Here is a 22,797-nt window from a genome sequence, read left to right as displayed (position 1 = left end):
CAGGGAAGGCTTCAAGGTGGAGGCAATCTCAAAACTGAGTCTTAAAACAGGGGTCAGCAAATTTTTTCTGTTAAAGGCCAGATGGTAAATGTTTAAAGCTTTGTGGGCCATATACTCTGTGTTGCAACTACTCAACTCTGCCCTGCTAGCAGGAAGGCAGCCATAGACAATATGTCAACAGATGGGTGTGGTTGTACACCAATAAAAGGTTATTTATGGACACTGAAATTTGAATTTCATATAATTTAACGTGTCACAAAACATTATTATTATTCTGACTTTCTAGCTACAATTTAAAAATGTAAATACCATTCTCAGCTCGTAGGCTATACAAAAACAGGTGACAGGCCTGATTTGGCCACCAGGCTGTGCTGACCCCTATTTTATGAACTGGCATACCCCAAGTAAAGATGGAAGAATGAGTTAGGGATGGGGGTGAAGGTGATTCAGCAGAGAAAAAGCCTTAGCAAAGTTTCAAAGACATGGGCAGATATGGTCTATTTGGTAAATAGATAGAGGTTCAGTGTGAGAGCCATTGTTGGGGGCCAAGGAGAGGCCATTTGGGGTCAGATGTAGAAGGACCTTAGTATTCAAATTAATGAATTCAAAAATGTTTTAAATTGGGTAAAGACAATCAGTTTTGTATTTTAGGGACATAACTCAGCAAATGAAAAGGGACTAGGGAAAGGGTAATAGTTAATAGGCAGCGGCTTTAGTGCAGGCAATGGTGCCCTGAATCCTACTTAACAAAAGGTGATTGTTAAATAGCCAAGAATTTTTATAAGCCAGCTACTTGTTGATCACAGTCATTATTAAAAAATTAAATGATATAAAATTACTATTAAATAAATTATATTAAAAAAACAACATTTATAAATACTGAAAACTCATCACTGTCATTATTTTAGGACATTTTACTATTAGCTTTACTCCTGAAATTATTTATGTCTGGTGGCACAGTGGTTAAAGTGCTCACTTGCCAACCAAAAGGTCAGCAGTTTGAACCCACAAGCTGCTCCACAGGGGAAAGATGTGGCAATCTGCTTCCAAAAAGATTATGACCTTGGAAACCCTATGGGCAGATAAACCAGTATGCAAGGCAAGCGTAGGCTTACAGTAAGCAAGGTGCACACGGGCTTAATTGTGTTTACTTATTTATCTGTAGTGCACAATTTCACTTGCTTTTCATGGTATGATGAAAAACAGGTGAAATTGTGCACTACCGATTAGTAAGTAAACACAAGTAAGCCCATGCGTGCCTTGCTTATTGGGTAATCCATCCCTGCAAGGCTGTGGGGCAGTTCTACTCTGCCCCATAGGGTCATTATGAGCCAGAATCAACTTGAGGGCACACAACAAAGTGCATCCATATGGTGGAAATGATATATAATGGCATCTACCCCACAGATTTGCATTGGACAAATCTGCAATAAAGTCTCCTCTAAAGTTTTAAAAAGCATGTTACTTTGATGACTAAGGTGTGCCTGACCCAAGCCATGGTTTTTTCAATTGCTTCCTATGCATGTGAAAGCTGGAGAATAGAAGACAGAAGAGGAATTGATGCATTCTAACTACGGTGTTGGTGAAGAATATTAACTGTACAGTGAACTGCCAGAAGGAACAAATCAGTCTTAGAACAACCAGAATGTTCCTTAGAAGCGAGGATGATGAGACTTGGTCTCGCTTACTTTGGGCACGTCATCAGGAAAGAACAATCACTAGAAAAGGATATCACATTTGGTGAAGTACAGAGTCAGTGAAAACGAGGGAAACTCTCAAGGAGAGGGATTAACACAACAGCTGTAACAACAGACTCAAACATATCAACAACGATAAAGACGGAGAAGGACAGGGCAATGTATTTATTGTTCTGTTACACATAAAGTCCCGATGAGTCAGAGCAACTAACGCAACAGCAACTCAACAGCAACTAACAACACCAACCATGCATCTCTTCCCAATTCTGCATTCAATAACCTCACGCTGGTAGTCTGAAATTGGCCATGGTTGGAATATCTACACCACTGTTACCATCCAGTCGACTCCAACTCATAGCAACCCTACAGGACAGAGGAGAACTGCCCCACAGGGTTTCCAAGGAGCAGCTGGTGGATTCAGACTGCCAGTCTTTGGGTTAGCAGCCAAGCTCTTAACCACTGTGCCACCAGGGCTCCATTTACACCACAGAAATTGGCAGACGCTACAGATCAAGGCTCCCCTGCTCACCCAGAGATCCGGTTGTTAAACATTTACCAGCACACCTCTGAGTCAAGTGAAAGAAGATGAGGCCAGCACGAGAGGAATGGCGGCACAAGCGGAGAGAAGGGGGCGGTGGGTGGGCACCTTAGGCATCCAGTGCTGCTACAATGGAAATACCACAAGTGGTGGCTTTAACAAACACAAGTCTACTGTCTCACAATTTAGGAGGCTAGAAGTCCAACTTCAGGGAGCTGAATGTAGGGGAAGCTTTCTCTGTCTGCTCTGGGGGAAAATCCTTGTCTCAGCTTCTCTACCGTTCTCCACGGTCCTTAGAGATCTGTCTTCCCCTGGTTCATGCTTGCTGTTCTTCTGGGCCTAATCTGCTCTTTTATATCTCAAACTGATTGGTTTAAGACACACCTACACTGATATGGCGTCATTAACACAACAAAGAAAAACCCTACTCCCAAATAGGATTACATCCACAGGTATAAACAACAACAAAAAAAAACCCACCGCCATCGAGTGGATTCCGACTCATTGTGACCCCACAGGACAGGGTAGAACTGCCCCATAGGGTTTTCAAGGAGCGCCTGGTGGAGTCGAACGGCCAGCCTTCTGGTTAGCAGCCGCAGCTCTTAACCACTACATCACCAGGGTTTCCACAGGAATAGGGGCTAGAATTTACAACACATATTTTGGGGGACACAATTCAATTTATAACAGTAGGAAAGAGTCAAACTCGGCCAGGTGGCTTTGGAGAGATGAGGAAGAAGGAAGACAGAGAGAAGAACACCTCCTCCAAGTCGGAGAAAGAGCTATTTGTACAGAAGCACTTGGAACCCACGACTTGGCTCTGCACTCCCTCCACGTGTACTCTCACAAACACCGTCATTTAGCAAACCCGAGGTAGGCGAGTGAGCGCGGAGCCCCAGCCCCTTTCAGCCCTGTGGTGCGGGAAGAACCGAGGGGAAGCGCTTGCCGAAGATCACCCAGGAGGTCCCGAAGCAGCCTTCCATTCAGCCGCTCACGGCAGGGCCGGACCACAGGCCGGAGTCCGTGTGTTTACATCTCATATATAGCTGTGTGTAGAGCTATTTGGGCACCCGCAGCTCTGCATGAGCGGGTCTGTGTGTATTTATAACCACACTGCCGAGTGTGGACAGCACTGCATATAGATCCCACCAACATCATTTCACACATCCCGAGGTGCCCGGGGTGGCTTCCTGACCTCACATCAGGGCCGTGCGCCCAGTAATTTGAGTCTGATGGGAACCATGCTCTCCCAGCCAAAGGCATGCAGCCCACCTCCCACCGCCAACACCAGAGCGCACAGGCCTGGGGGGCCGGACCTTTCTGGTAAAGCTATAAACATGCCACAGGCTGACCCGCGTATGGAAATGAGGCTCGTGGTTAGGCCTGGCGTCCAGCCACAGGCCTGTGGCCTGGCTGCCACCAAGTATCTTTAGCATGAACATCGTTAACGTTGGTGGCCCACCCCACCCGCCTTGGGCTTCGCTTTCTCCCTCTCTCTCTCCAGTCTCTTGCCTCCCCTCCCCTGTCTTATGCTCACAGTTTGTGATGCCTCTTCCAAGGCTGGGATCTTACCCTCCTCAAACCTACGCAGAGGATTAGACTCCACCATCCCCCTGTATGCCGATAATAACGATACAAATCATGTCGTCGTTAGCTTCTGTGGAGTCGACTCCGATTCATGGCGATGTCATGTACAACAGAACAAAATGTTGCCAGGTTATCCTCACAATTGCCAGCATGTTCGAGGCCATCGTTGCAGCTCTTGTACCAACCCGTCTCACTGAGGGCCTCCCACACCCTCACTGGCCCCTCTATGTCACCAAACATGATGTCCTCCTCCAGCGAGTGATCCTGCCTGATGACGTGTTTAAAGCAAGCAAGTCAGATAACGTTCTATTTCGATCCATAAGGTTTTCACTGGCTAATTTTCAGAAGTAGATCACCAGTCCTTTCTTTTTAGTCTGTCTCAGTCTGGAAGCTCCTCTGAAACCTGTCCACCATGGGTGACCCTGAGGGTATTTGAAATATAGGTAGCATAGCTTCCAGCATCACAGCAACATGCAAGCCACCACAGTATGACAAACTGACAGGCAGGTGGTAGAATATAGCCATAGCTCTCACTTTTTGTACCAGGCACTGTGCTAGGCGCTTCATAGACATTATCTCACAGAATCTGCATGGAAGCCCCATTTTACAAATGACGAAGCTAAGGCCTAGAAAACGTGGGTCATTCATTGGAGAAATCAAGGCTGAAGAGGTAAAGGGTTGGCAGAGTCATCTGAGGCACCCTGCACACAGCAGTGGGTCCCTGAGCTGTACACACTGGCTGGGGGGCCCTGGGAGGACAGTTAGTCCTCTCCCAAGCAAGAGGACTGTGGCGCAAAGGCCATCCAGGAGGCCTGGTGGGGACAAAGATACCCCGACCCTCGCAGGCTGCTACTGGTTGGATGGGAGCCCCCTTGCAGGCCATACCCAGGTGGGGTTTCCTAAGGGATCTGAACTGGAAACTCTCCTGAAGGCACAGGCCAAGAAGTTCCCAGGACTATTCTTCCAGAACATCAATCCCTCATTTCATCACCAACTTTCCCCGGCCAGCCCCAGGGTGGGATCCAACCACTGTGGCAGGAGAGCGAGGAGCCTAAAGCTTCTATTCCCCATGGACGGTAGCCTGGGAGGCTTTGCTGAACTCTTTTCTCTCTGGTCCCCCGTACACACAGAATGAGGTTGACCCGAGGCTGGGCCATACTCATCTCCCACTTTCATTTGGCAAATCCTTTGCAGATCTGTCCCCTGAAATATATATGTGGAAACCCCCTCCCTCGTTCCTCCCATTCCTCTTCCTTGTATTCCCTCCTTCCCTTCTTCCTGTTGTCTTTTTCTATCATAGCAACAATTAGAAAGTTCTTTCTTGGGTTGAGCCACTATCAGCCTCCCTGTAGTTTCCACCCATTTGCTGCTGCTTCTGCCTTATGGGGCCATGGAGAATAAGTCAGTAATAATAACAACAAGGATGACGACCATGATGGTGGTGATAACGGAAAATGCTATTCAGTTCTGACATTGGGCTAAAAACTTTGCATGCATTATTTCGCTTAATCCTCGTAACAGTAGCTTCTTTTATTATCCCCATTTTACAGATGGGGCAACTGAGACTTTTCACAGCCAACAGGTGGCAGAACTAGGATTTGAACTCAGGCATTCTGAGTCAACAGCCAGTTGTTTTAACCACCAGGTAACACTGGTTTCCCTCTGCCTTCCATTTGTGGATCCTTTAAATACTAAAAGGCCCTCCATTTCTTTGCCGGGCAAGACTGCTTTGGATTCTTGGTGGCGCTTGTCGAACATCCAGTCACTGTCTAGTTCCCCCATCTGCTAGGAAGCCATGTCTTCTCTGTCCTGCACGTCCCAATCTGTTCTTTTTAGAGCTGAATATAAGCCTTTAGGTCCCTGGGTGGCGCAAAATGCTTACACTCGACCACTAACAGAAAAGTTGGTGGATCAAACCCAACCAGGGGTACCGTGGAAAAGAGGCCTGGAGATCGGCTTCCATAAAGATTACAACCAAGAAAACCCTATGGAGCAGTTCTACTCTGTAACACACAGGGTCGCTATGAGTCAGAAACTGACTAGATAGCAACAGGTATGACTTTTTTGGATAGGTCTTTACCCACACGCCTGTCAACCTTTCCAAAGCCCCTCCTTTAAGCAGAAATACATTAGCTATATCCAGCCCCTGCTTTCTCCAAGATCTTCCGAAGAAGACCTTAGAGATTTGATCATAAAGGAGGGATAGATGCCTTGAGCATCTATCAGGAACCATGCCCACCATCTGCATTATGTTACTTGCTGTCACCCCTTGGGGATCTTCTCTAAATCAACCCCACCCCTCCTCCTGCCCCTTCACCACTTCTCCCTGAATTCTGTACTGGGGGGCACTCACTACCTCGCTCAGGCCAGTCGTGTTCTCTCTCGTCCACTGCCAGGCCTCAGCCCGCAATAAACCCAACTGAAATGCAAGTCCAAGCCCTGCCCATTGTCATCACAGCAAACAGCCTGGACACGAAGACTGCCTCCCTACTCCCCAGAAGATTAATAAATCAGATTCAGACGCCTATTGTTCTGGACACAGTCAGAATCAATTGCAGGATTTTAAATCTCTCAGCAGAGAGCAGCTGGCTGGCTACGAGAGGCCCCGCAATGTCTCTGGGAAAGCTGGCCAGGGATGGGAATCAGAAAGAAAAAAAGGGAAGACCAGATAATCAATAGTTACCACACGCTTTTGGTCATCTCCACTGTGGGCCCAAGGAGGCAGGTCCCCAACTTTATCGTGGTTCTCAGTAAGGGGAGAGGAAGGAGGGGCCAGCAGTCAGGCTGGGAAGAGAGGGGACCAGAAAAGCCAGGTCTGGTGGCCCCAGTGTTGGCCCTCACATGGGTGGGGTCACTCCACACCCACCTCCTAACCTCACCAATGGCTAATTTCATCTGCAAATGTTGGAAACTTTCAGAAGCGAGCACTGCCTGAAACCGCAGGGTGAATTCTAGTTTATTATCCCAGAATTCCCAAGAAGAATTCATAGAAATCCTTGTATCTTTGACTAATTACCGCTCCCTTACCACCCCCACCCCCTTGGCTTTGGGTTTTTTGTTTTTTTTTTTTTAATCCCTTACTCTCTTGGGAGACATAGTGTATCTGCCACTGCCGCCTGAGTGGCTGCTAGCATTTTCCCTAGCTGTTTATGTGGAAAATCATAAAAATATTTGGTGGCCAAAAAAAAGAGGGGAAATGCTTTGGTGGTCTGATGCAACAGAAATGCTTTCTTGGAAGAAAAAAAAAAAAAAAGCTGGATGTCTTATTCTAATCCAAAAACATACATAAACACTGTATTGATTGAGAAGTACTAGGTGGAAGGCACGTTCTTCCCAGAGACCTGCCCCGCCCCACCCCCTCCGTGCAGACAAAAGCATGTTGGCAGCTGGCAGAGGGTAAATCGCTTATAATCCAGCCACAGGGCTTGGGAAGAGCCGAAAGCAAAAATTCCTGCGGGCTACGCTTTACTCTGGGTCTGTTGTCATGCTCCTGCCCTGCTGGCCTAATTCTCTTGGCTGCAAGAGGAGGCAGTGATGATGATGATGATGATGGTGTCGATGACGGTAGCAGTGCTGATGCAGATACCACTGCTACTCCAGCTGCTGAGGATAAAACACATCTGGGCTGCGTTTCACTGTTAGGAGGAGTCCTGGTGGCACAGTGGGTTAAGAACTCAGCTGCTAGCCAAAAGGTCAACACTTGGAATCCACCAGGCGCTCCTTGGAAACCCTATGGGGCAGTTCTACTCTGTGCTATAGGGTTGCTATGAGTCAGAATTGACTCGACGGCAGCAGATTTTTTGGCTCACCATCATGAAGAGTCTCCACGGACACTCTCTCTTTGGATACTCAAAGTGACTCCCAGAAGGAGGTAGGACAGGTATCATGATGACCTCATGCCCATTTCACAGAGGAGGAAGATGAAGCCTCAAGGAGAGAAAAGCAAGGGTGTCTTGTCCAAGAGCACATAACTTGTCAAGATTCCAGCGCAGGCTTTCTGACTCTGGGCATGAGCTTTACATCACGTTGCCCGGGACTCCGAAATCACCATCCACTAGAAAGATAATGCAAGCCACGATGTAACTGAAAATTTTCTAGTAGCCAGGTTTTAAAAAAAAGTAAAAAGAAACAGGTTAAGTTGATTTTAATATGTTTTATATATATCATATCTAAAATATAATTTCAATATGTAATCAGCATAAAAACTACTAATGTGATAGTTTATTTTTTATTTGAAATCTGGTGTGTATTTTACTTTCAGCACATCTCATTTCAGACTAGCTCCATGTGGCTAGTGACCACAGTATTGAACAGCACAAGCTTAAAAGGATTTGTCTTCGTTTCCTGGAGCCCTGCTTGTACAGTGGTTAAGAGCTTGGCTGCTAACCAAAAGGTCAGCAGTTCTAACTCACCAGCTGCTCCAAGGAAACCCTATGGGGCAGTTCTACACTGTCCTATGGGGTCTCTATGAGTGGGAATTGACTCAACAGCAATGGTTTTCATTTCCTAGGGTTGCTGTAATAAAATACCACAAGGAGGATGCCTTTGAAAAACGGAAATTTATTGTTTTTTAGTTCTGGAGGCTAGGAGTCTGAATTCAGGGTGTTGGGAGGGCCCCTTGTCCACTTAAGTGGAAGATCCTTCCTTGTCTTCTCCAGCTTCTGGTAGCCCCAGGCGTCTCTTGGTGCTGCTTGGCTCGTAGATGTATCTTCACAAGGTATCCTGCCCTTGTGTGCTCTGTGTCAATGTCTGTTTTCTCCTTCTATAATGCACTACTTAGAAGGGATCCCCCTACTCCAGTTTGACCTCCTTAGCTGATCCCGGTCCCTGGGTAGTATACGCAGTTTACAATCAGCTGCTAACCTAAAGGTTGGCAGTTCAAACCCACCCATCAGCTCTGCATGAGAAAGGCCTGGTGATCTGTTTCTGTAAAGATTACAGCCAAGAAAATCCTATGGAGCAGTTCTACTCTGTAACACATGGGTTCACCATGAGCTGGAATCAACTCAGTGGCAGTGGGTTTGGTTTCTGCTTTGTTTTAACTTACCTGATAACATTTTCAAAAAAAAAAAAAAGATTCTATTTCCACATGCACAGGTACAGGGGTTAGAACACCAACATATCTTTGAGGGGGACACAATTCAATCTCTAACAGGATTCAGCAATGGCTCCGATGCTGAGTGTGGTATTGAAAGAACCTCAGACTGAGGAAAGCATGGTCCTTACATGACTCATCTTTATTCCCAAAGAGGAAAACTTCTCATCTCAACTTGAGCTTTCTGTACTCATGTACACAAAGTACAAAAATTATTCCAGTTCACAGACTGTATTCTTCTTTGTCTTATCCTCCTCCTCTACTTTCTCCTCCTTATTCTCGAGCAGCATCTTCTAAAACACCCAGGAATTAGTAGTGAGTGATTGCAAGTCATATACAAGCAGCGACTTGGTACCTGCCTCAGAAAGTTTTCTGACCTCCAACCTAATTATGCTAGGCACAGTGCAAGAATAATCAGCCCCTCTCAGAACACTCAGCACTCATCTTTGTGCTTCCAGGACGGAGCTATGGGTAGAGGGAAGAAAAGGAGGGAAGGGAGGGAAGGAGGAGGGAAAAGAGGGAGAGAGAAGAAGATGAAGAAGAGGAGGAGGAGGGAGAGGGAGATTGTCGGGGTCTGGCTTTCTTACTCATCTACTCATGTGAATGTGAGCTCACACGTGCGTGCATGTACACACACACACATGCGTGCCTACACTCTAACACACTTTCTTCCCCATTCCATCATCAATGCCTACAACCAACCAGAGTCAGGAAGCCTGGTTTCTGGTCCCAGCTCTACTACACTTTAATTTTTTTAGATTTCTGTTTGCTCAGTTTTTAAATAAAAGGATGGGCCTGTAGATAGTTTCTGAAGTGACTTTGAACACTAAAGACTCATGATTCTATAATCTCAGTACAGTGAAGAAGGATTAGACTAGCATTTGGGTGATGTGGGTGCCACTGCTAATTAGCCATGAACATCTCATGTCACCTCTCCTGGTCCTGATTTCCTCCACTGTAAAATGTACTTAATGGTTTCCAGGTTCCCCTTTAACATCCTAGGACCCGGGGCCTGCTCTTCACCCTATAAATTTGCTTTCCAGACATCATTTGTTCTTGCTCTTCTTGCCTTGAACGAAAATGTCTCTGGTTGCTATCTTGATGCCTCCACCATCTATCCAACACCCGGTTCTTCCTCGACATTTATTCACTGAGAGCTCCTGGCTCATACTTTTCCTTCTCCATCCCAAGTCCCACCTCATCCATGGGGATGACCCATCCATCACCCTGGCCTCAATCCAATGACCGTCACGTCCCTCGATTTCAACCACCCTCTCCATGATCACAACGGCAACTTTCCAACACCAACGTCTGAAGGTCAACATCTCATTCCTGGCCAATACGCACCTCTGAAGCCTCAAGGTCAACATCACGTTCCTGGCCACAGCAACCGTCCATCCTTTCATGTCTCCTGTTCACTTACTCCTACGATGCCCATTCTTTATTCTCATTAAGACCTCTCTTTCTTACATCTTGATTTCACTCCCTTCCTAGCTGGCCTGTAGATCATGATTCTTCATTTAAACCACTCTCCTGCTGTCACTGTTAACCCCTCACACCATGTCCCTCAGCAACATTCAACCCATAAAGCCTGCAACATTTGTAGTCAACCCAACAATGTGTCTTCTCCGTTCTCAGATCTGGACACCAGAATTCCTCTAGAGAAAAACCATTCAACTGCATGGACAGGCATGCCAAAGCAAATGAAAGGCCTCCAACAGCAGCTGATCCTCAACAGAGTTTAGCCATCCCTCCACTTGTCCCCATCAGCTCCTCTTCCATCCCCCATGGTGCCTTCCAAACCTCCCCCAGGCTCCTCAAGCCCCCAGCCTGGGCAGCTGACTGTATCCCTCCCATGGGATGACTTTGCCTCCTACTTTGCAGAGAAAATAGAGGCAATCAGGAAAGGACGCCCTCACCTTCCTGCCACCCCACCTACAAGCTTTGCACACTTGTACTGTCCTTCCTGCCCTCCCTCCTGCTGTATGGAAGAGGTACTCCTCCACCTGTCCAGGGCTAATGCCACCACCTGCGCCCAAGATTCCAACACACCCCCGTTACCCTAAGTCCTTGTCCTACCAAGGAGCACAGTCCCTCTGTACCACCTGTGTCATTTGTCCAGCTGTGGATACATATGCTTGATCAGGTCTTCCCCATCCGAAAAAAAATAAAGTCCTTGACTTTCGTCCTCTCATCCTGTAGGAACTTATTTCCCCCTCTTACCTGCGTGGCTGAAAGACCTGAAAGCTACCACTATTCTCTTCCTTATTTTCCACTTATGGGTTTTAAAAGTATAAATCTTTTAGGATTTTTTTTTCTATCTATTAATAAAAAGGTATGTGCTCATTGTTTATTTACCAAACAGTCCAACAGTGCAGGAACATTTAAAAACTAAAGTCAAACTCTCTCCTGCCAAAGAGGGCTAGGTATAGTGTGTGGCTGCACAGCTATGCACACACACCAAACCCTACACAGATGGGCTCATAGTCTATGTATAGTCCTGCCACCTGCTTTTCTCACTGAACATGCTCTGTGGTGCCCTTCCATGTCAACAACTACAGACATATATCATTATTCATGGCTACTGGCATTCTGTTGGATAGACTTACCGTAATTTACTTAACCAGTCTCTACTCATTGGCATGTAGTTTGTCATTTACTTTCTCCCTCTCAAGCCCCCTTCTCCTCCCCCTGCAAAGTAAAAAAAAAAAAAGAACTTATTTTAAGCATTCAAGGGAATCTTTCAAAAGTCAACTGCAGAAAGCATGGCCAGACCACATGGACCAGGAGATATCAGTCTCTTTCTCTCTTTCTGGATTTGAAAGGTCTCCTATCTCTGTTTTTGTTTTGTTTTGCTTTTTTTCTGGGTGTCTACTTAATTCTTCCATCTCTATAAACTGGTCCCTCTGCCTCTCATCTGCAGTCCCATGCCTATCAAGGCCTCCCAAATACCTCACCATAGCCCCTGGGTCTGCCTGGCCTTCCAGCTTGGCTCCCCAAGCAACATACTATTCACTCGTCAACCCTCTGGTGCAGACCAGCTCCTGCCCCCATGGATTCCTTGGAATGACTCACTATGGGTCACCAAAGACTTCCCAATATCAAAGCCAGTGAACAAGTTAAATGCTCCTTCTCTTGGCCTCTCTTTTTCGCTGATACCCTTGGCCCCAGCATACAGCCTTCCACACCACCACTCTTCTTTGTCTCTCTCCCGAAACTCTCTCTCTAAACCCTCTCTCCTGACCCTCAGACCAGTTTTCCCCATAATTACAAGCATCTGCTGGCACTTCAAACTCAGCTTGCCCAAAACCATCCTCATCATTTTCCCCAGTACCCCTCCTCTGCTTACCAATTAAGACACTACGTAAAGATCCAGTATTTTCCTTACTACATGGGATGAATGACAAAGTCCACATTAGTTCCAGCAGAAAAAACCAGAGCAGATAGCCTGGGGGTGGAAGAAGGAGAGCACACATCCCCCAACACACACACACACACAAACACACACACACACACACACGAGGCTCTCACGACCAGCAGCATCCAAAGAGAAATCTTGAATGAAGGTCCAGAGACAAGACCCCCTGTGTTTCCCTCTGGCTTATGGACACTGACTACAGCAGCTCCTCTGTGGCCCAGCAGCTGTGTGGAGTGGTGGCAAGGACAGTAGCCTTGGTATCCCACGGAACTGGGTTTGAATCTCCATTCTACTACCTGACCTCAAGCAAATAGCACAATGGCTTTGAACCTGTTTCCCCATCTATAAAATGGGATAAAAACTGCTGCTTTGTAGGGTACACTTGAAGGGCAGAGACAGTGCAGGTGATACACCACCACAGGCATTTAGGAGAGCAGAGTGGCAGCTACAGTCACTGTCATCACTATCATGGGTGAAGAGTGTTCCACTGCCAAGCGGAAAGAGCCACAGAGGAGCAGAAGATTCAGGAACCTGTGAGTTGGGATGACAACCAAGGGCCCAAGTAGTGACAAGAATAGGGGATAACATGTCTTGAGCACTTAGGCATGGATTAACTCATTTAATTCTCACATAAACCCCCAAGGTACCAAATAAGAAAAGATAAATCTCTCTGAATACTTAAAACAGAGGAGATTTAATGCAGGGAACTGGCCTCTTTGGTGATGGAGGAGCAGAAGAGCCAAACACGAATAGCAAGGCAGCCCAGAGGTCAGCAATAGGAGGAAGTCACTGCCCCCATTTCCCTGCTGAGGCTGGATGGACAAAGAGGATGGGTGTTATAAGTTCTGGGGTCACCCAAATGCTGGAATCACAGTGGCCCTGTCCACCAGGAGCTGAAGCCATGATGGAGCAGCAACTGCCTCCAGAGACCAAGCCCAAAGCAGGGAATGAGGAGGAGAAATACTCTGGCTTCTCTCTTCGAGACACCCACCAATCTCCTCCCAGTGCCTCCCATTGGCTAAAGCAGATGTCACAGGAGCCTGGGAAACACAGCCTTGAAGGGTCAGCACCCCTTTGATGTAGAGCAGGGGAAAGGTATGGGGTGGGAATCTAGGCAGATAAGCCCAGGACCAGCACATATGCTATTATTATTTCCATTTACACATGAAGAATCTGAGACACAGAAAAGTTAAGCAACTTGCCCAAAATTACACAGCTAGTAAGTGGAGGGGGGAGCTGGGATTTGAACCCAGACTGCCTGCCTCCTGGACCCACAACCTTAACTGCTATGCTCTGGTACCTCCCGAGAACCAGCTGGCAGCTAGTAGCCTTCTCTTGCTTTCCTCAGTCTTTCATTCTTCTTCTTTATGTCTTTCTGGCACAGTGTTGCTGAAGCAGACACAGGGCTTGAGGTCAGACAGACATGAATTCCAATTTCAGCTCTACTACTGATGAGCTGGGTAAAGTTACTTCTCTAGTCAGACAACAAATATTTATTAATCACTTACTATATATGTGGCACAGGGGTTAAGAACTCAGGCTGCTAACCAAAAGGTCAGCAGTTTGAATCCACCAGGTGCTCCCCCTGGAAACCCTCTGGGGCAGTTCTACTCTGTCCTATAGGGTCACTTTGAGTCAGAACCGACTAAACAGCAACAGGTTATATACCAGTCCCAAGGGGCTTAAACCTCTCAAGCCGCAGCTTTCTCATCTGGACAATGGGTGTAATGCTATAAGGTGGTCAAGCAGATAAAATGAGATGACTGAGGGCCTGGTGTGTATTATTAAATTTGCTGCAAAACGTGCTGATTTTCCCACTTCCTCCTCTTTCCCATCTTCTTCTCCCTATCCAAGCGTTTGTTCTTCCCCACCAGGGTCATTGTTCATGTCTGCTGGAGGCTTTTAGAGTGGTCATTAATGGCCCCTGTTGGAGCTAAGCCCTTACAGCAGCGATGCCCCCGAGTCATCTGCTGCCCTCCCTCCAGCCAAGCTTGTACCTCTCAGAGCCTCGGTATGCCCATCTGGAAAGTGGGTTGGGGGAACAGTGCCCAGCTGTCTCCCAGCTTGTCCACAAAGAAAGGAGGAAGAGGGAGGGGAACAAAGGAGCAACAAGGGACTCTTTGTAAACGTGAAATGCTGTTTAAAAGCACTTAATAACATGAGCAGTAATGATAAAGGCTTCAGACAGCAAAACCTCAGGTTCGTCCATACTCCCTGCTCCCAGCAGCCCTGAGACTTCGTGAAGGAAGAAAATAAAAAGATGCTAAGCCCATTACTGCAGGAATCCATCGGTCAGGCAGGGATCTGACCTGTTCTCAGCACAGGTCGCAGTGAGGATGTGTGACCAGTCAGACTTTGCTCCCACCCACACACTCCCCCAAAGCCACACTCGCTCCCACCTGCCTCCCGCCTCCCTGGTGTCTCCCAGAGTTTGCCCTGGAAGCAACCTCAGGGACCTCTGTGCAGAGCCAGCTCAAAGCCTGTCCTGCTTGCCAGCCTGTGTCGGATGGTGGAACCTGGGGGTTGCTGTGAGGTTAGAAGGAGAGGGCCGGGCACAGAGAAGGCCTTCTATTACCATTCGCGACTCTTCTTCCGCAAGTCAACCTTGTGGTGCAGGTGTGACAGATACAGAAACAAGGATCAGAAAGGGGAAGGGATTTCCCAAGGACTCACAGCTAGCTAGCTGGTCTCAAAACCAGGTCTGCCTTTGCCCAAAGCCAGGGCCGGTCTACTTCCCACCTCCGCATGCCTCACTCAGGTCCCACGTGTCCGTCAGGGTCACTAGAAGAAGGAGGAAGAGGAGGAGGAGAAGGAGGTGGGGGAGGAGGAGGAGGAAAAGTATAAGAAGGAGGGCGAAGAGGAAAAGGACAAGACGACAAAGACAAAGACCAGGAGGACAAGGAGAAGCTGCAAACAGTTTTTCTCTTTCCTTGGTTTGCACACACATTTTGTGGTTTTATTTTTCTAGTAATTATTTTGTTGTTTTTACTGACAGATGGGGCAGGGCCGTGCAGTCCTCTGCCTCCGTGGATAGCAGCTGTGTAGACAGCCCAGAAAGAACCAGGGTGCGGGGAGAAGCCCTCCAAGAGGTGCATCCACCTGGGGAAATGGAAGTGCTGCTTGCATCTTGTTCTTTGGATTTTTGTTTTTTTCAAACTATCAGCGTTTGGGTATTTGAGTCCCGGCCCTAGGAACCCCAGCCCTATTCCTGACCCCACTGGTGACCCTGAGTAACTCACACCCCCAGGTCTCATCCTCCTGGTCTGGAAAATGGGTCCTTCCTTTCTAGCAAGGCTAGGGGGTGGGGTGGAGTCATTTGAATCCAGGAAGTCAGTGTCGTTGGGGGAGGGGCAGAGGAGGTTCACAAGGAGCTTTAGAATCAGCTAGACTTGAATTTGAGTCCTGGCACAAACATCCATCTGTGTGACCTTGGCAAGTTACTTAATGCTCTGGGTCTCGGTTTCCTCAACTGTGAAGTAGACGTAATAATGCATGCCAGCTGATGTCATTAAGAGGGCACAGTGAGGTCACATCGGGAGCCCTTGGCACAGTGCTGGCCTGAAGAAGTGCTCAGCAAGGGGGGTGCAGTTGTTAGTGTTAATAACATTTGGGGGACAGGGCATACCAGAGCAAAAGCCAGCCTCTCTTGCCTGCTCAGGCCAGGGGTGCCCAAGAGAAGGCACCAGTCTGCCCGTCTCAGGCCTCCCAGCCTCTCGGCCAGGGTTTCCTGTTATCCTCTTTATACTCTTAAAGAAAAGGAAAGAAGCATCCTTCCTCTAGAGACCTTTGTCCTGAAACTAGCTGGGGGAATGCTAGAGACATTCACTCCATGCTGAGTATGTCAGCCACTTTCTGGGTTTTAAAAAAATATTATTGTTTACCTAACGGTTCTTCAGTGAGAAATGGGTGTCTGTTCCTTTAAACAGAGGGCGGCATGGCAGACAGAGTGGCTCCGGGGTTGTTTGCAGCCAAGAGGAGGGGGAGAAGGACTGCATCCTGTTGTTGAGTAGGAAGGACAGACAGAGACAGGCAGACCCAAAGGGGAAAAGAGGTCAGCAGGGACCTGAGCGGGAGAGAACTCACCTCATCTCGCACCCCTCCCCGCCATGGAGAATTTTCTTTTTCAAAAAGAAAATCCTAATTTTTTCTTTTTTTTTGGCTTGTATTCTGCCAGGCTAACCCAAGATAATATTGGTTTACTTAAGGGAGGGAACTTTCTCCAGCTAGGCTCTACCAGGAGTGGCATTTGATAAAGAAGGTCCTGACAGTCTCAAGCACTTCGATTTTGTGTAGAAGGTGGCGTGTTGTAGCCTTTCCTAAGCTCAGGACTTGGGAACAGGAATCAGGAAAAACAAACCTCATTTATTGAATGACTACACTTTTTATACACGATCTCCAATTCTGCCAACAGCCGTGCCAGGAAGGTTTTTACATCCCCATTTTACAGATGTGGAAACTGAGGCTCAGGCAGATTAAAGGCATGCTCAAGGTCCTGCAGATACACAAGTGGCAAGTGGCAGGGCTGAGGTTTCAGCCTGAGTCTTCAGGCTCCTCTTTCCAGCTCCTTTTCCACTCTCCCGCCTCCTTGTCCTTCATAAATACAGCAGCAGGCCTAGGGCTGTGACACGTGGAGAGACACAGGGTGGACTTTGGCTGCACAGCCTGTATGCTTCTAGTTTAAACACCTCTACTACCCCTTGGTTCTTTAGGGTTCCCCAGCATGAAGGAAAGGAGCCCTGGTGGCACAGTGGCTAAGCCCTCAGCTACTAACTCAAAGGTCAGCAGTTCAAACCTACTAGCCGCTCCACAAGGAGCTAGACGTAGCAGTCTGCTTCTATAAAGATTAGAGCCTTGGATACCCTATAGGGCAGTTCTACCCTGTCTTATAGGGTCGTCCAGCACACAACAACAACAAATCGAAGAACAAACTCAGGATTGTAAACTCTCAAGGGTGTGTGATTCACCCACCGCCATTCTTGGCAACATTACAGAGCATTAAAAAAAAAAAAAGAAAACGGTAAGCATTTTATCAACTGCCAAATCAGACCGTGTTACTCTCCTGCTTATATTTAGAAGGAGGCCCCCGAGACCCTGCCTGAGCTGGTCCTTGCCTACCCCTCCAACAGCATCTCCTCACCCTTGCTCGCCACACTCTGTCATATCCGTAGAAATCTCTCAGTCCCTCTAACACAATGCTAACCTAAGTACCAGTTGCAAACTCAGTCCAGCAGCACCTGTATCACCTGGACACTGGTTAGAAATGCAGTACCTTGGCCCCACCCAAGACCTAGGAGTCATCATCTCTATCTCAATAAGGCCCCTAAGTGCACATTCGAGTGTGAGAAGCCCGCTATCACAACGCTATCGCACACCCAGTTTTGTCCACCTCAGGACCTTTGCACATCCTTCTCCCTTTGTCTGCAACTCTCCTCTTCCATCTTGGCCTGACTTACTCCCTACTCATCTTGAACTCAGATGTCACTTCCTTAGAAAGGGCTTCCTTGACCCTCCAATAAAGTTATCCTCCTTTAAGAGCCCAGTCCCTTTCTCTCATAGCAGTTTTTGCAACATGCAATTACACACCGGCTTATTGAATGGCTCCACGAAGACTGAGGCTGTGTCCCTCTGGTCTCCCAGGAACATAGTAGGAGCTGAGCAAACATGGATTGAATGAATAAACATGGTGCTATTTCTGTTGCCGGGTGGAGAGAAGTTCACAGACAGACCCTGCCCAGGTCATTTGGTCTCTCGAGGCATTTTCATTCAGGTTTAGCAAATATTTACTGAGTGCCTATTATGTCCCCAGCACTGTTCCTGGAGCTGGGGTCATTTGTCTAAAGAGACTGTTTGTGACAAAGTGGATACCAGAATTTGGTACAGTGATTGTTGTCTTGCCCAGGGGACGAGGTCAGGGGCTGAAGAAAACTAACACAAAAAGTGTACATTTCTTGTGGTAACAACAAGGAACCCTCAGGAGGAAATGAAGATTTCTGAGCCCCCGCTTCTGGGCCAGGCACCTACACAGCTAGTAAATGGCAGTTTCACTTCTGAATATGGACTTGGAGAAGCTCTTACATATAAGCACCACCCACTGCTGTCAAGTTGATTCCAACTCATAGCAACCCTATAGGACAGAGTAGAACTGCCCGATAGAGTTTCCAAGGCGCGCCTGGCAGATTCGAACTAACGACATCTTGGTTAGCAGCCATAGCACTTAACCACTATGTCACCAGGGTTTCCCATGTAACCACAGCATTCATATATAAGAGTGATCATTGTGGCATTGTTTATAACAGGAAAGAAGGAAATAACCTAAATACTCAACAATTGGAGAGTGGTAAACAAATTGTGATACACTTTAAAAATGGAATAGTATTCGGCAGTTAAAATGGAAGGAAGAAAGACCCCAGGAAGAAAGTAAATGAATGCACATGTCCCATATGCTCTCCAGACCCAGAAACCAGGCTGGCTCTTCTAGATAGCCTTCATCTCTATCAGATCTTTGGTTACAGGTAACAGAAACTGACCCTGATTAAAAGAAAAAGGATGCTTTGGCAGGATACTGGGATGACCCACAGGACGGTCTTGGAGAGTCAGCAACCAGCGATCTCAGGGACCTCAGTGCAGGAGCAGGCAGACCATTCCTCTAGAGCAGGTTTCTCAACCATACCACTATTGACATTTGGGGCAGAATAATTCCTTGTTGTGGGGTCCGTCCTGTGGATCGTAAGATGTTTAGCAGCATCCCTGGCCTCTCTACCCACTGTTGTTGTATGCCATCCAGTTTGTTCTGATTCTGTTAACTGACGGCTGTCCAGTTGATTCCAACTCATAGCAACCCTATAGGACAGAGTAGAACTGCCCCGTGGGTTTCCAAGGCTGTAATCTGTCCAGAAGCAGACTGCCACGTCCTTCTCTTGCAGAGCAGCTGGTGGGTTTGAACCACGGAATTTCGGTTCGCAGCCAAGCTCTTAACCATTGTGCCACCAGGGCTCCTTCCTCTACCCACTAGATGCCAGTAACACCACCCACGTTGTGACAACCACAAACGCCTCCAGACATTGTCAAAAGTCCCCTGGAGACAAAATCATCCCAGGTTGGGAACCTCGGGGTGCCACAGCAGCATCACCTGGGAACTTGTGAGAAATGCAAATTCTCAGGGCCCAACCCAGACCTTCTGAATCAGATACTCTGGGGGTGGGCCCAGCAAACTGTGTTTTAACAAGCCCTCTGGGTGATTCTGGTGCACGTTCAAGCTCGAGAACCCCTGCTCTAGTCCTCAGCCTGGAGATAAGCCAGTTGCTACTTCCTTCCGTCCTTGTGTGTACCCTCTCAAGATTCAAATGTTTGGAGTGTACGTCTCGTGAGTCTAGATGGATCACATGCTCACGTCTGGCATGGGAGCGGCAGTTTCACCTACACCACACCGAACAGGGAAGCAGGCAGTTAGTTCCCTACTCCGAAATGTGGAGTGGGCTGCTATTTCCAGAAGTCAGAGAGAAGGAGTGCTAGGCCAGGGCCCCTCGAATGGAGCACTTGATAGGAGCGCTTGATAGGAGTCTTCTGTCGTCGATGGTGCTTTTGAGCTCAAGCGTGGCCTCTGATGGCCCCAGAAGGCTCTACGAGGAGGTACCCTGCCAAGTTGCAAACTAGAAGCAGAAGACCTGGATTCACTCTGTAGTTCTGCTCATTGCCAGCTGCGTAAACTTTGGCTCCCTAAGCCTCAGTTTCCTCAGCAGCAAATGGGAATAAAAATCTTTGCCCCATAGGACTGTTGTGAGGGTCAGATAAAATAATGCTAAGGTGCAAGGCAAATATTTATTAGTATTGTGGGAAAGAAACAGGTTTGCAGCAGTGGACTGGGGTGGGGAGACGGGGGAGGCAGTGGATCGCAACGTCCTTTTTCTCAGCATTTTGATAATAACTAAATGGCCCTGCTCCATGCCAGATTCCCTCCATCTCTGGTTAGTGCATCAGCAACGTGAATTCTCATGCTTCAGCAGCCATATAATAATACAGACATTATGGTGCATATACGTACTTGGGTATAGAAAACAAGTTGCCATCAAATTTATTCTGACTTGTGGTGACCCCATGTGTGTCAGAATAGAACTGTGCTCCATAGGTTTTCGATGGCTGATTTTTTGGAATTAGATTGCCAGGCCTTTCTTCTGAAGTGCCTCTAGGTGGACTCAACCACCAACCTTTCAGTTAGCAGCTGAGCGCGTTAACGACTTGCAGCACCCAGAGTGTGTATATATATGTGTGTGTGTGTGTGTATCGTTACATGGTGTTTCAGAACTTGCAAAGTGCTTTCTTCAATGTTTTCTCATTGGATTTGATCCTTACAAGATCTCTGGGAGGCAAGGAGTATCAGCAATCAAATGCCCATTTTATAGACAAGGAAATTGAGGGTCAGCATGATGAAAACTTGACCAAGACCCAGAGCTAGTGAGCAGTAGGAACTGGGACCAAATGCAAGCCATTAGTGCAGGGAGCTTGTTACTGCTCTGCATTGTGATGCCCCAGTGAGGATGCCCCGGTGTTGAAACACACAGTTTAGGTGACCTTCATGAAGCAGAAACCCCTTTGCATGTGCAAAGGTTACTGAGAACAGTGACTACTCTCACAGTCCCCTTCCTATACCTGGAATACCTTAATCCAGAGGTGGCTAGCTGGAGGCCCGCTGGCTCAATCGGCATGACAGGGAGTTTATTTTGGCAGCTCAGTGTTTTCAAAAGTTAGGAAGTTTTTGCTGTACGAGTTACCATTCACTCACACCTAAACCCAGCTGGTACCACCCCATGAAATCTCCCCATCTCTGTGTTTTTGTCACTTATGCAAGATTCTAGGTCTTTGGCAGGGGCATCTAGCTGGCTGAGCTGAGGGAGGGTGTCTGTGTTCAGGGTTCCAGGGGCAGGGACAAGAAGGCATTCCTTATTCTACTTCTACGTGGGAAGTGGGATACAGGAGGCTGAGGGAAGTTCGTGAGGGCTAAACTCCAGCCATCTCTGCTCCCCAAGCCATGTTACCTGGCACAGGGCTTGGTAAGTAGTTCTTGGACTGTATTTCAGCCTCCAATTTTCCCATCAGCTGAGTACTCTTGTGCAGTGTACAACCTGTACACACATACATGGCAGCCCTGTTTCTCAGGAAAATTTAGAAGAGTTGGTAACACTAGGCCCCATTCCCATGGGGCAACAACTGGATGGGGCCAAGTCATAGCTGCCCTCCTTGGACAGGGCACATACTCTCCATATCACCACAGTCCCCACCCAGTCTGCTTCACTTGTTTATATCACCTTCCTGGGCCCTAAGACATCTGAGTTTTTGACCCCTGTCTTAGTAATTTTTTATATTGGTTTATCCAGGTTATTAGTTTCATGGTCTGTTTCTGAGTGGCATTTGTCTTTCCCACCCAACCCCCTTTCCCAGCACCCCTGGTTAATCTATTTTTACTTTACCTCCTTCTAAAAATATATACAATACAACAAGATATAAAAAAAAAAAAAAAAGCCTGACTCCTAGTAATCTCTGGAATGTGGGAAAAGCCCTCTTACCACAAAGTTATATTAAGAAGTTTAATTATCAGAAAATTACTGTATAACAAATATATCAAACATGAAATATGTACACTGTATATATACACTGAGAATTCCTGGGCAACCTCAGTCTATAAATCCATTCACCTCACCCACAACCTCAACCGACTCTTTATTCCTTTACTACGACTGGTGTGGAAGACTATGAGGTACACTTGCTTCTGTATAGTTTCCCACTTTTCTCAGCACCCATTACTTATGCTGACTTTTCAAGGCTGGTCAGGGGAACTTTCTCAGCCCATTGCCAGGATTACTGTATTGCTTCTCTCTGTTGGCACTGACCCGCCTCCCAATTTGTTAGTCATTTATTTGTTCACTTCCTACCTTTTAGGAAGCCATAGCGCTGCAGGTTGCTATTGTGGGTTGTCTCAGTCAGCTACTGCTGTGTAATAAACAACCACAAACATTGCAGTGGCATATAAAATAAGTATTTCTCACTAATACGCTGAGGGTTAGTCAGGGTGACTCTGCTACAGGTACAGGTCACCTGGGGCAGCTCTACCCTACATGTCCCTCATTATACTGGGATCATGTCGTGTTTTTCTCATGACAGTGGCAGAAGCGCATGACAACAAGCTCAACAGCACAAGCAGATTTCAAGTCCCTGTTCATGTCACATCCATTAACATCTCATTTGTCGAAACAAGTCAAATGGCCAAGCCCAAAGTCAGGGGGAGGGAAGCAGATGCCTCCATACTAGAGGGAGGTGGTGAGGGAATTCATTTTGCCGGAAAAGTATCAACCTACCACCCAGATCTAGCCTGCTTTCTACTTAGGCATACGCATTTTGGAAATCCTTTCATACCTCCCCAAGCATTGTTACTTCGCCCTTTTTTCTTCTTTACCTCCCTCATATTTCC

This window comes from Elephas maximus, chromosome 19, assembly GCF_024166365.1.
Source record: "Elephas maximus indicus isolate mEleMax1 chromosome 19, mEleMax1 primary haplotype, whole genome shotgun sequence".
In the NCBI taxonomy this organism is placed as follows: Eukaryota; Metazoa; Chordata; class Mammalia; order Proboscidea; family Elephantidae; genus Elephas; species Elephas maximus.
Note: the sequence above shows the minus strand (reverse complement) of the source record.